The sequence below is a fragment of the Rhinatrema bivittatum genome, chromosome 8 (assembly GCF_901001135.1).
Source record: "Rhinatrema bivittatum chromosome 8, aRhiBiv1.1, whole genome shotgun sequence".
Classification (NCBI taxonomy): Eukaryota; Metazoa; Chordata; class Amphibia; order Gymnophiona; family Rhinatrematidae; genus Rhinatrema; species Rhinatrema bivittatum.
Window position 1 is genome coordinate 117,167,715 of NC_042622.1, and position 12,334 is coordinate 117,180,048.

The following is a 12,334-nucleotide window of genomic DNA, read 5'->3' on the forward strand; positions in this document are numbered from 1 at the left end:
CAATGTAAGTGTTACATCCCCCCCCCCTGCTCCTCAAAAGGCCCTCGCTAGAGTCTTCCTCCCCTTTTAGGCCCCCTAGTAATCCCTTCCTGACTTACTAATGGCCTGACTGAGTTAATGCTCTGACTTTGTGAATGCACCATTATATAACTCCCTCTAACATGTCCCTCACGATACGGACTTATAGTATTTTATGCAGTTATTTCTTTGACCGTTACTCTTATTACTATTATTTGTACTCCATTATACAATTGTTCTTCTGGTTTGTTTTTTGTTTCTTGTTCCATGTACAGCCATTTGGCAACAGTTCAGTTCTATGTAAACCGGTGCGATATGTATCTTATACAGGAACATCGGTATCTAAAAGTTATAAATAAATAAATAAATAAATAAATAAATAAATACATTCAGGTACCTGAAATTACATCTCCCTGACTGATGCTGAAATTTGTCTTGACTCTTGTGGTAATACAAAAAACAAATATTTTTAAAAATGTCAAAATGGCATCTAATCACAGTTAAGACCAGACACCAACAATTAACTTACAGATTCCTCAGAAATATTTCTTGTTCTACAGTATTCTTAAAAAGTCATTCTCCTTCTCTAACTTAAAGAAAAACCTTCTATATAAACTCCAGTACGTAAAACAGTGCTCACAGTGAGAATAAGCAAAATTATATCCAGGTCCTTAAAGAAATACAACCCTGACTCAGTATCACAGTAATATTCACTGGTAGATCTCTTTGCTCATCTAGGTTTTCCAGTTGCCCATAACTACTATATTTTTTCAGACCTTATTCTATTTCCCATCATCATCTTATCTGTCTGTCCCACATGAATTCTGTCACATTTGATTGTTCCCACCTCCACTGATAAGACTGGAATCGCCTCTCCAGCAGTGGTGGCATTAACAACCACAACAGTGACAGAATTCAAACACAGGTGGAACAGATCTAAAAAGCAAAGGAAGGTGATTATCAGAGATTAAAATAGGGTCTGTTATTAAACAGTAGGCAGAGACAATTTAAATTTCTAATGGCAATTGCTTTTGTTCCCACATTATTGCTGGACCGCTGCTAAGGATCAGCATAATAAAAGTAGCTAAACTTTGCATTTATGGGTATATATTTCAAAGGGTGGCCACAAGATGGCATTAGAAAAAGCAAAGTACTAGTTTCTTGTAAAAGAAAGCAGGTTAAAACTTTGCTGGGGTGAAATGTCTAGCCAAGGACCATTAGTTGCTTTTTATCAGGAACCCTGCCAGCTTGTGTAATCAAGATGCCATTAAGCCATTTACCTAAACAAACAATCATTTCCCAAAGCACTGTGGCCAAATCTGGATGAAACATTTTCTCTGTCTCCTTTCTACAAAAACCAGGGTAGGTCTTCTGGCCCAGAAAAATTATAGATGGCCAATCATCAAATGTTATTTGATAATGCAAAGGTGTCCATCAGCCTTATTTGATTTTTTTTTTTTTTTTACATATAAGAATCAATGCAACAGCTGCCAGCCTTTTTGCAAGAAACATAAAAACAGAATAGGATAACATAGGACTGTAAGACCCATCCAACCTGCCCAATTTATTTCCAGAAGGCCCAGCCAAGGTAGGGGACTTGGGCTATATAAACAGGGGCTGCTATCCAGGAGAATAGATAAGGGCAGGACAGTGGGAGAGGTAGGTAGGTTTCAACAATAGGCAGGAGAAGGTCCATAGTGGTAAGATGGGACCCCTACTAGAGGAAGCAGTTCCCAAAGAACTCAGAAATAGGGCAGGAAAGCAGAGGGTAGGATATCCTGCTAGGGTGATTTTCACTCACTGAATAAAGATTCTTGTGCACATAGGGGTAGATTTTCAGAGCCCTGCTCGCCTAAATCCGCCCAAAACCGGGCGGATTTAGGCGAGCAGGGCCCTGCGCGCCGGGAAGCCTATTTTACATAGGCCTCCCGGCGCGCGCAGAGCCCCGGGACTCGCGTACGTCCCGGGGTTTTCGGAGGGGGGCGTGTCGGGGGCGTGTCGGGGGCATGTCGGGGGGCGGGCCCGGTCGACGCGGCGTTTCGGGGGCGTGTCGGCCGCGTTTTGGGGGCGGGTACGGGGCGTGGCTACGGCCCGGGGGCGTGGCCGCGCCCTCCGTACCCGCCCCCAGGTCGCGGCCCGGCGCGCAGCAGGCCCGCTGGCGCGCGGGGATTTACGTCTCCCTCCGGGAGGCGTAAATCCCCCGACAACGGTAAGGGGGGGGTGTAGACAGGGCCGGGTGGGTGGGTTAGGTAGGGGAAGGGAGGGTAAGGTGAGGGGAGGGCAAAGGAAAGTTCCCTCCGAGGCCGCTCCGATTTCGGAGCGGCCTTGGAGGGAACGGGGGGAGGCAGCGCGGCTCGGCGCGCGCAGGCTATACAAAATCGATAGCCTTGCGCGCGCCGATCCCGGATTTTAGTGGATACGCGCGGCTCCGCGCGTATCTACTAAAATCCAGCGTACTTTTGCTTGAGTCTGATGCGCAAGCAAAAGTAGGCTGTTCGCGCGCCTCTTAAAATCTACCCCTAATGGAATAGCATTGGCTATTAGTTTTAACGAGCGAGGGGAGGGTGAGGGAGAACAAGCATACTGGGTGGAAGGTATGGATTACCCAGGTTATACTGCAATGCCATTTGATGTCTGGCTTTCCTGTCACTATTTTTGCAGCTGGGGATCCTTTGTGTTTTTCCCAGGCCTTCATAAATTGTTATTATTTTTTTGCCTTCGCCACTTCCATAGGAAGGCCATTCCATGCATTCATCACCCTTTCTATTAAGATTTTATATTTTCACATTCACTGTTAGAAAGCAAATATCATGATGACATAAATGTTATCACTGATCAGTTTTGGCACACTAGTCCCCAGCTGAAAGGTTGTGCTCATTGTGAATGATATAATTCATTAGTGTATTAATGCAGGCATCTACTTTCAAAAAATAAACCAAGAAATCAGTTTTTAAAATTTAAATTCATAGAAATAACAAAGCATGTCTAGCCCCAAAACTCATCTTCAAAAGAGAAAAATTACGTGGATGAGAGTTCTTACATACAATACAGCGAAGATAAGCAATTAATTGCTGTATTTTAAGGGATCTGCCTCTTTAAAAGCAATAAATAGTATGCATTATTTTCTACAATATTTTCTTCAGTTATAATTATTATAAACTCACTCTTTTTAATTTAAAGGCTATGTTTACAAGAATTAATCATTATATTGCATGGGAAGCAAAGATCTGCACATATTACTGAACTGGATTTCATTTGCAGTCTTAAAAAATAAATCATTCTTCCAATGTTTACAAAGGTTTGTATATTAAACAATGGCATAGACATTGCCTGAGATATTACAAGTAGAAGACAACTCCAAGCTAGCAAGGGTTGCTTTCAGCACCTGCCTTCTTTTTCATATTCATCTACTCATGGATGTCTCAAAAGAGCAGCAATAGCCGTTATCCTGCTTGCCAAATCCTTGTGTTAGCCATAACTCTAGGGCATGTGGTGCAGTTCAGACTTGTATATTACATCTCCCAAGGATCACTAGAACAGGGCTTCCCAAACCTGCCTAGGACCCCACAGCCAGTCAGGTTTTCAGCATATCCACAATGAATATGCATGAGATAAATATGAATACTATGGAGAACAACCAGCATAGCTAAATTTCTCTCATGCATATTCATTGTAGGTATCATGAAAATCGGATTGGCAGTGGGGTTCCCTGGACAGGTTTGGGAAGTGCTGCCTATAAGATGTTCTTGTTTAAAGCCTATTGTATACACAGATTGCTATGGTGATTACTTTTTCTTTAAAAAAAAAAAAAAAAAGCAAGTTTTTCAAGGGCCATTCATTTCCACTTCTGCAGCCAATTAGGAAGCTATATTTTAATGTCATATTTCAGCACACTGCAGGCTATTGCATTTGTGCTTTATCTATTCATTACAGCATTATCTTGGGTGCACCATGATGCATGAGGCTGAGCACCTCAAGAGAACCAGTAATGGCCAGGTACAACATGACCTGGAATGCTTAAATGCAATGTCGCAGTAATAATGAGCAACTAAAATCATAAAAATGTGATGCCATTGAAATGCTTTAACTGGTCGTTAATAGAAAGTGACATCATAAAATAATCTCATTATCCCATTACAGTGCAATGTTTGTTCATCAGTATCTAAAGCCATTATATAATAATGTACATATAGTAAAGTCCATATATTAGAAGATTTGCATTGCAAAGTGGTAAAGGAGGAACAGGAATTTAAAACAAAACATTAAATTGCTATAAACGTGCTGTACTTACACGTCTGATTCAGAGACTCTCCCACACAAATTTCAATTGCATTATTCATCCACAGAACAAAGGTAATCCTTATATCTAGAATCTTAAAGCCACGTCACTAATCATCTTTGTCAAAATTCTTGGGACAAAATAGAAACAATATTAGAAAACAAAAAATCATGCACAATGTAGGGATTAATCTTCAAAGCTATTTATGGGCATAACGTAAATAGCTTTGAAAAATGGCTATTTATAAAACTGCATAAATGGCTTGTTACAAAATTAACCAAGGTTTGTGCTAATAAGGAGTATGTGTGAAAGATTTTGAGCATACTTTTACACAAGCGGGCTGCAGTGGGATGTAATCTAGATCAGGAGTGGCTCAAGGCAATCTGCTGCCTGAGGCGAGAAGTGAAATGGTGCTCCATCATTCCCCAAAGCATGTCATAGGTCAAATCAACGAGAGAGCCAATGGGATGTGGTCTCCTTTCGGTGATTTGAAATGTTGTAGAAAAGAGAAAGCAGGGGTCAGAATTCCAAGCAGAGTAGCAGATAGAGTGTCAGTGATATGTCTAGGAAGCTGGAAACCCTGCCACACACCTAGGAACCTTACCACCTGCTTTCCATGTTTCCCCAGCATTTTCCCCATGAAGAATTGTGAGATGGGTGAATGGTAGGGTCTGTGTGTGGCACACTCTCTCAAGATCAGTGCAAGGGTATTAGGAGCGCTAGCCGAACTTTACAATCTTGTGCCCCCCTCCCCATCTTCCCAGTTCTCACAATTAAAAACTGTGCATTTATAATAACAGATTATACATAAAAATCACATTCATAGTCTTCTGAAGTAAAAATTATGAACAACATATATATTATTTTTACATGCACTACTGTGGTGCCAACCAGAAAACTCTGCAAAAAAGACACTTGGAACCCATATGGAGTTAGGCCTATTGTAAAGTGCATTTGATGTGGGCTTGGCCCTCAGAAAGCCATAAATAAACTGAATTACAATTACAATATAGTACATTCCCATAACATAACATCACTAAATGCCAGAACTCAAACAGTAATAAGCCTATCGATGAAAGCAACACCTAAAATATTATACCAAGCCCTTTTAGGGCCAAAACGCCTCCTATTAGGAAAACAGAATAAGCCAAACTGCTGTAGATTCCTACACAGAAATTACAGGCCAGCAGAATACCTTGCCTTGATTACACATGCAGAATGTGTTGCAGCCCCGGTCGCTTCCCTCGCGATCGGGACCGTGGCTGCTTACCTCCGCTCCGGACTGTGCCAGAAACCGCCAGGTTCCAGGCCTGCTAGGCCACATGGCTGCGGCGTCTCCACAAGGGAGACACCGCCGAGGCCCAATGTTGGCTCCGCCACCATGCTGCTACGTGCGCGCGCGAAGGAAGAGCATTTAAAGGTCCAGCACCCAGAAGTGCTGGACAGCCCCCTGGATGACGTCAGACACCGGCAAAGTACTTAAGCCGGTGTCTGACTGCTGAACATTGCCTTGCAACGAGGTCTCTCCTTGGAGTGTCTAGTTGCTGTCCTTGTTCCTGCGTTGTGATCCTGCCATCCGTTCCTGCTGTTCCTGCCATCCGGTCCTGCTGATCCTGCCATCCGCTCCTGCTGTTCCTGCCCTCCGCTTCCATGTTCCTGTCCCAGCTCCAGCTCCGGCTGACCTTCCCTCTCGGTGGATTTCCTGGCTCTTGACCCCGGTTTGCTTCTGACGTGCCGTGCCTGCCACCTGCCTCGACCCCTGGATCCTCATCTCGTCTCGTCTCGCTGTTGTCTCCTAAGTCCCAGCGGTCCAGGTCCCTACGGGCTCCTCCTGGGGGGATCTAGGACTTCCAGGGTGAAAGCTTCTCCTGTGCTTCAGTCTTGGTTCTGCCTCCCAGCCTGTCTTCAATGGAACCCCTGGTTCCACCAGGCCGGCCCAAGGGTCCACCTCAATTCGCAACAGAATGCAGAATAAAGTATAAACAGAAATGTGCAGACAAAAACTGAACTAGAAACTACATGAAGTCAGACTCTGTATGTGATGCAACAATGGAAAAACAACACCATCATTCCGCATAAAACAATAATAAAATCAAGAAAAATAACACTTCAATCATAATAGTAATACTATACTAAATGAAAGAATAAATATTTCAAAACAGTTGACTAACAAGACATATTCAATAATTAAACTAAAAAATGTTTTTTAAAAGTTCTCAAAAAACAAAATATTTCAAAACAACAGACACAAATAACATCCAGCAGTTAAATCTAATAAGAATTTAAAAAAATCCCCATTCTGCATACCTGGGATCTTTTGATTATCATGGATTTGGGGAACGGGGCTGCACAAACTTTATCCTCTCTCACACACACTCATACTTACATACTCCTTACATACACAGGCTCTTTCCCTTCACACATCACACACTCACACATACACACAGGTTCCTCCACATATTCATACACTCACACATACAAACAGGATCTCTCACACACCCACACACATGCATACAGACTCTAAAACACACACACACACTCATACAGATTCTCTTTCACACACACACACTTACACATGCATACATATACACTTATACACATGCACATACTCTCTCACATACACGCATGCATACATAATCTCAGGGCCTCCCTCTCCTTTCTTTGGGCAGAGGTGAAATGGGGTCTGCCAAGGCCCTGTCAGGCCTCTTTTCTTCAGTCCATGGCACCACTGGGACTCTTTTCTTCAAGCAATGGCAGAATGGGCTCCACTGCAGCACTATTGGGCTTCTTTTCTTTGGGCTATGGTAGGATGGGCTCCACAGAACCTCTTTCTTTGGGCCACGGTGGAATAGGGTCCATCATGATGGCACCAAGCCTCTTTTCTTCAGGCCGCAGTGGTATGTGGTCCGTTATAGGCCCTGCAGGCACTTCAATAATGATATGTTTGTGGCAAGTTTGAGGCAGCCACTGCAGGGTGTCATTATCTATGGTTGCACCCGACGATCCTCTTTGGTGCCCCGAATCTCCTTCAGTGGCTATCGGATTGCAAAGAAAAGGAGAGGCCCAGCAGGGATGCTGCGGATCTCAGGCCATTGCAGATCTCATCCCACAACAGCTCAAGAAAAGACCCAACAGGCTGTCTCAGACCCTATCCTGTGACAACCAAAGAGGAGAGCTAACAGGCCACCACAGACCCTATCCCATAGAAAAAGAGGTCCAGAATAGAGAGGAGGCCCAGAGTGATAGTATGAGTAAGTGAGAGAGATCATGTGGGCGTGAGTGTTTCTGTGTGGATTAGCTTGTAGGGTTTGATAGAGGGGGAACGGAGTGTTCCTTGAAGGGCAGGTCGGGTGGATCTAGTGGAGGAATGAGGAAGGAGAGGGGGGCAGAGCCAGTTGAAGTTTTCATTGGTGATGCTTTTGTGAATGAGGGATAGTGTTTTGAAAAGGATACGTGATTGAATTGGTAACCAGTGAAGTTCAATGAGGGTAGGAGTGATGTGGTCTCTTTTTCTTGTGTTAGAAAGAATACGTGCAGCAGCGTTCTGTAGGAGTTGTAGAGGTTTGGTGTGGTTGGAGGGGAGGCTGAGGAGGAGAGCATTACAGTAATCAATTTTGGAAAAAATGATAGATTGAAGTACCGTACGAAAGTCAGAGAAGTGCAGGAGGGGTCTGAGTTTTCTGATAGCTTGTAATTTAAAATAGCAGTCACTTAAAATAGATTTGATGTAGGGTTTGAAGGAGAGTTGATTATCAGGAAGAACACCAAGGTTACGAATGTGTGGGTGGAAGGTTGTGGAAGAGTGAGATAGGGGAGCAGATGGAAGAGGTAGTTTAGTGGAAATGATAAGGAGTTCAGTTTTTTGAGGGTTGAGAGCTAGGTGCATGTCGGTGAGGAGTTGGTTGATGCTGGTCAGGCATGATTCCCAGTTTTGGAGAGCCGAGTTAAGAGAGTCAGAGAAGGGGAAGAGAATTTGCACATCATCTGCATAGATGAAGTGTTTGATGCCAAGATTGGTGAGGAGGGTGGTAAGGGGAAGCATGTAAATGTTGAATAAGGTAGAGGATAGAGAGGCGCCCTGGGGAACGCCCTGATCCAATTTAATGGCATCAGATTCGTTGTTATCTAAGAGAACTGTGAATTGGTGATTTTGTAGGTAGGATTTAAGCCAGGAGAGTGCAATTCCAGTGATACCAATACTATTGAGGATGTTGATGAGGATGGTGTGGTTAACAGTATCGAACGCTGCAGAGTGTCAGTTCCCTTGATTATGGTGTCGGTAAGGGAGAGGAGTAAGGTCTCGGTGCTCAGATGCTTTCAAAAACCATATTGAGTGGGGGGTAGAATGTTGTGTTGTTTGATGTAATCAGAAAGGTGAGCGTTAACAAGCTTTTCTAGAATTTTAGCGAGGAGGGGAAGATTGGAAATTGGTCTGAAATTGGAGAGGGTGGAGGGATCAAGATTAGGTTTTTTAAGGATAGGTTTAACTACCGCATGCTTGAGTAAATTGGGGACCATGCCCTGTTCTAGTGAGCAGTTAGATATGACAGTCAGGGGTTTGGAAATAGTTTTGGGAATGGAGAGCAGACGTTTAGAAGGGATGGTTTCAGCGGGATGGGAGAAGGGTTTCATTTTTTTCAGGATATTTTCTATTTCCAGGGAGGAGGATAAATCAAAAGTAGACATGGTAGCCGAGAAAGAGTTGGGGGGGGGGGGGGGGGTAGATTCACATTGTTGGGGTTAAGGGAGAATTGTGCGGTGAGGGAGGAGACTTTGTTTTTAAAGAAGTGTGCCAGTTCATTGCAGCGGTTCTTAGAGGTGGGGACTTGGGATTGTGTTGTGGAGGAGTTGGTAAGGTCTGTGATCAAGGTAAAGAGGACTCTGGGATTGTGTTGGAAACCATGTATCTTTTTAGAGTAGTATTCTCATTTAGTGACGAGGATGGTGTTCCTGTATTCGTGCATAAGTTGGTAGTAGGTTGTCTTGTTTGCTGGGGAGGGGAGTTTGCGCCAGCATCGTTCAGCTTTTCTAAGGCGGGATTTGAGATTTCTAAGTTCGGGTGAGAACCAAGGTTTTTTATTTGGATGGGCTGTTTTGATAGTTTTTGTAGTAATGGGGCAGAGAGTGTTAGCAATGTTAGCTAGGGTGAGGTTAGTCCAGGAGGGAAAGGCATTATCTGGTGATGAGAGGTTGAGTTGGTTGGTGATGATAGAGCAAGCCTGTGAGAGGGAATCTACGGAGCATGATTTACGGTATTTGAGGGATAGGGGCATGGTTGGGGTGGCAGGAGTGGGTGGGGGTAGTGCAAGGGTGGTTTGAATGATGGAGTGGTCAGACCAGGTTACAGGAAGACATGTAGGAGAGTTGATGATTTTGATAGGTGAGTTGGTGAAGATAAGATCTAGTGTATGTCCGGTTTTGTGTGTGGGGGAGTGAATGCTTTGGTTAAAGCCCATTGCTTTGAGGGAGGAAATGAAGGCTTCACATGCCGGGGGGTGGCATCAACGTGCAGATTAGAGTCTCCTAGGAGGATAGTGGGCAGGTCTGGAGAGAGAGTGTTGGCAAAGAATTCGACCAGGGGAGAGGAGTCTTTTTCTAGCAGTCCAGGGGGGGTGTAGATGAGGCAGACTTGGAGAGATTTAGAATTAAAGAGACCAATTTCATATTGGTTGGGGAGATTGCAAGTATGGGGTATTAGCTTAAGGTCCTTTTTTGCAGCTAGGAGTAAGCCGCCTCCTCTTTTGTTCTTGCGAGGTATGGAAAAGAGGTCATATGTGTCGGTGGGAAGTTGGTTTATAAGAGGGGTGTCATGGGATCTGAACCAAGTTTCTGTTACTGCACAGATTTCTGGGTTGGAGTCAGTTAGGAGGTCGTGGAGGAGATGTGTTTTCTTTTGAAGGGACTGGGCATTGAATAGGAGAATTGATATTAGTGAGAGGCCTAGGAATTGGGTTAGGGGGGAAATTGATATCGGTATAAGCCTTCTTTGGAGGTGTGTTGGCGAGTAGGGTAAAAGGGGCGGCTGATTTGTGGTGTATTTGTGCTGGAGAGGTAGGGGACAGTTGCAGTGAAAGGGTGGCATTGTATAGGGATTTGGGCGAGAGAGAGGGAGGCGTATTAGGGGCAAGAAGTACTTTAATGCGAGGGAGGGAGGGATAAATGAGAGGGATTGGGGAGAAAAGTGGATGCAGGTAAATAAAGATAAGTCATTAAGAAACGTTAATGTGAGGCACGAAAGAGGTGCACGAAGGGGAGCACAAAGGGGCAGGCCCCTTTGTCGCGCTCCTTCGGCATGCGACGCCCGGCGTGCGATGCCAGGAGGTACGAGAGGTTTTAAGTTCAGTGGGGACGCCAGTGGATGACATCAGACGCGGCGCCTGGAGGCAGATTGGTCGTTTCGTCTGGATCGTGGTGGTAGAAGATGGCCGGAAGGAGCGGAGGGCTCAAGGACCAGCCTTGTGGTCGGCGGGGGAGCCCGTGGGAGGTAAGTGCAGATTTTAAATGGCCTTACCCTGACGGGCTTAAGCGCCGACCGCGCAGGCCTTGTCTGCTGCTGTCCCAATGACGGCTGATGCCGAAGAGGAAGCCACTGGGAGGTGCGAGAGGTTTTAAGTTCGGTGGGGACGCCGGTGGATGACGTCAGACGCGGCGCCTGGAGGCAGATTGGTCGTTTCGTCTGGATCATGGCGGTAGAAGATGGCCAGAAGGAGCGGAGGGCTCAAGGACCAGCCTCATGGTCAGCGGGGGAGCCCGTGGGGGGTAAGTGCAGATTTTAAATGGCCTTCTGTGTGTATGAGGGAGCCTGTGAGGGTTAGATTGTGTGTGAAAGTGTGAACCTGTGTGTGTGTGTGTGTGTGTGTGTGTGAATGTGAGGATGTTGGTGTGTGAGAGGGAGCCTATGGAGTTGAGAGCATATTTGTGTGTGAGACAAAGAGTGTGCATGAAATAAAATGTGTATGTGAGAGTGGGCGCCTGTGGGAATGAGAGCCAGTATGTTTGTGTGAGAGGGAGGCTGTGGGGTTGACAGCCTGTGGGAGAGTGTATGTAAGAGAAAACCTGTGGGGTTGAGAACATATGTGTGTGAGAAAGTGGAGCCTATGGGAGTGAGAGTGGGTATACTGGTATGAGAGGGAGTCTGCGGGGTTGAGAGTGCCCCCTGAGTACATCATCAAGGACTACTGCCCTTTTTATGGGGTAGGGATGTCGGAGGAGCGTGAACATTCTCTATTTGTCTCTGCTTGCTGCCTGCTGTTTTGACTGTGGGGTCTTTGTTTATATGAAATTTTTCTCTGCCTTCCAGCTGTTTCCAACATGGCCAGACTTCCACCCTCTGAGTGACACCATCAAGGGCTACCGCCCTTTTTATGGGCTGTTGCCAACATGGCTGGAATCCGACGCCCTGAATGACACCATCAAGGTTTACTGCCATTTTCACGGGGTAGGGACACCGGAGGTGTATGAACATTCTCTATTTGTCTCTGCTTGCTGCCTTCTGCTTGGACTGTGCTGTCTTCGTTTACCTGCAATTTTTCTCTGCCTTCCAGCTGTTGCTGACATAGCCAGAATCCAGCCCCCTGAGTGATGCATTTAAGGACTACTGCCCTTTTTATGGGGTAGGGTTGTCGGAGGAGCATGAACATTCTCTATTTGTCTCTGCTTTCTGCCTGTTGCTTGGACTGTGCTGTCTTCGTCTACCTGCAGTTTTTCCTCTACCTTCCAGCTGTTGTTAACACGGCTGAAATCCCACCCTCTGAGTGACACGATCAAGGACTTCTGCCCTTTTTATGAGCTGTTGCCGACTCGGCCGGAATCCAGCCCCCTGAGTGACACCATCAAGGGCTACCACCCTTTTTATGGGGTAGGGATGCCAGAGGCACTTGCGCTGATGGTGCACATGAAGGAGCACAAAGGAGCATGCTCCTTTGTTTGCTTTCTCATTTGCCTGATTTATCTTCTTTTCTTCCCCCCCCCCCTCCCTTTTTCGGTTTTCTTTATGTACATTTCCACCATGCTTGGCCAAGGTGTTATGGCGATTTA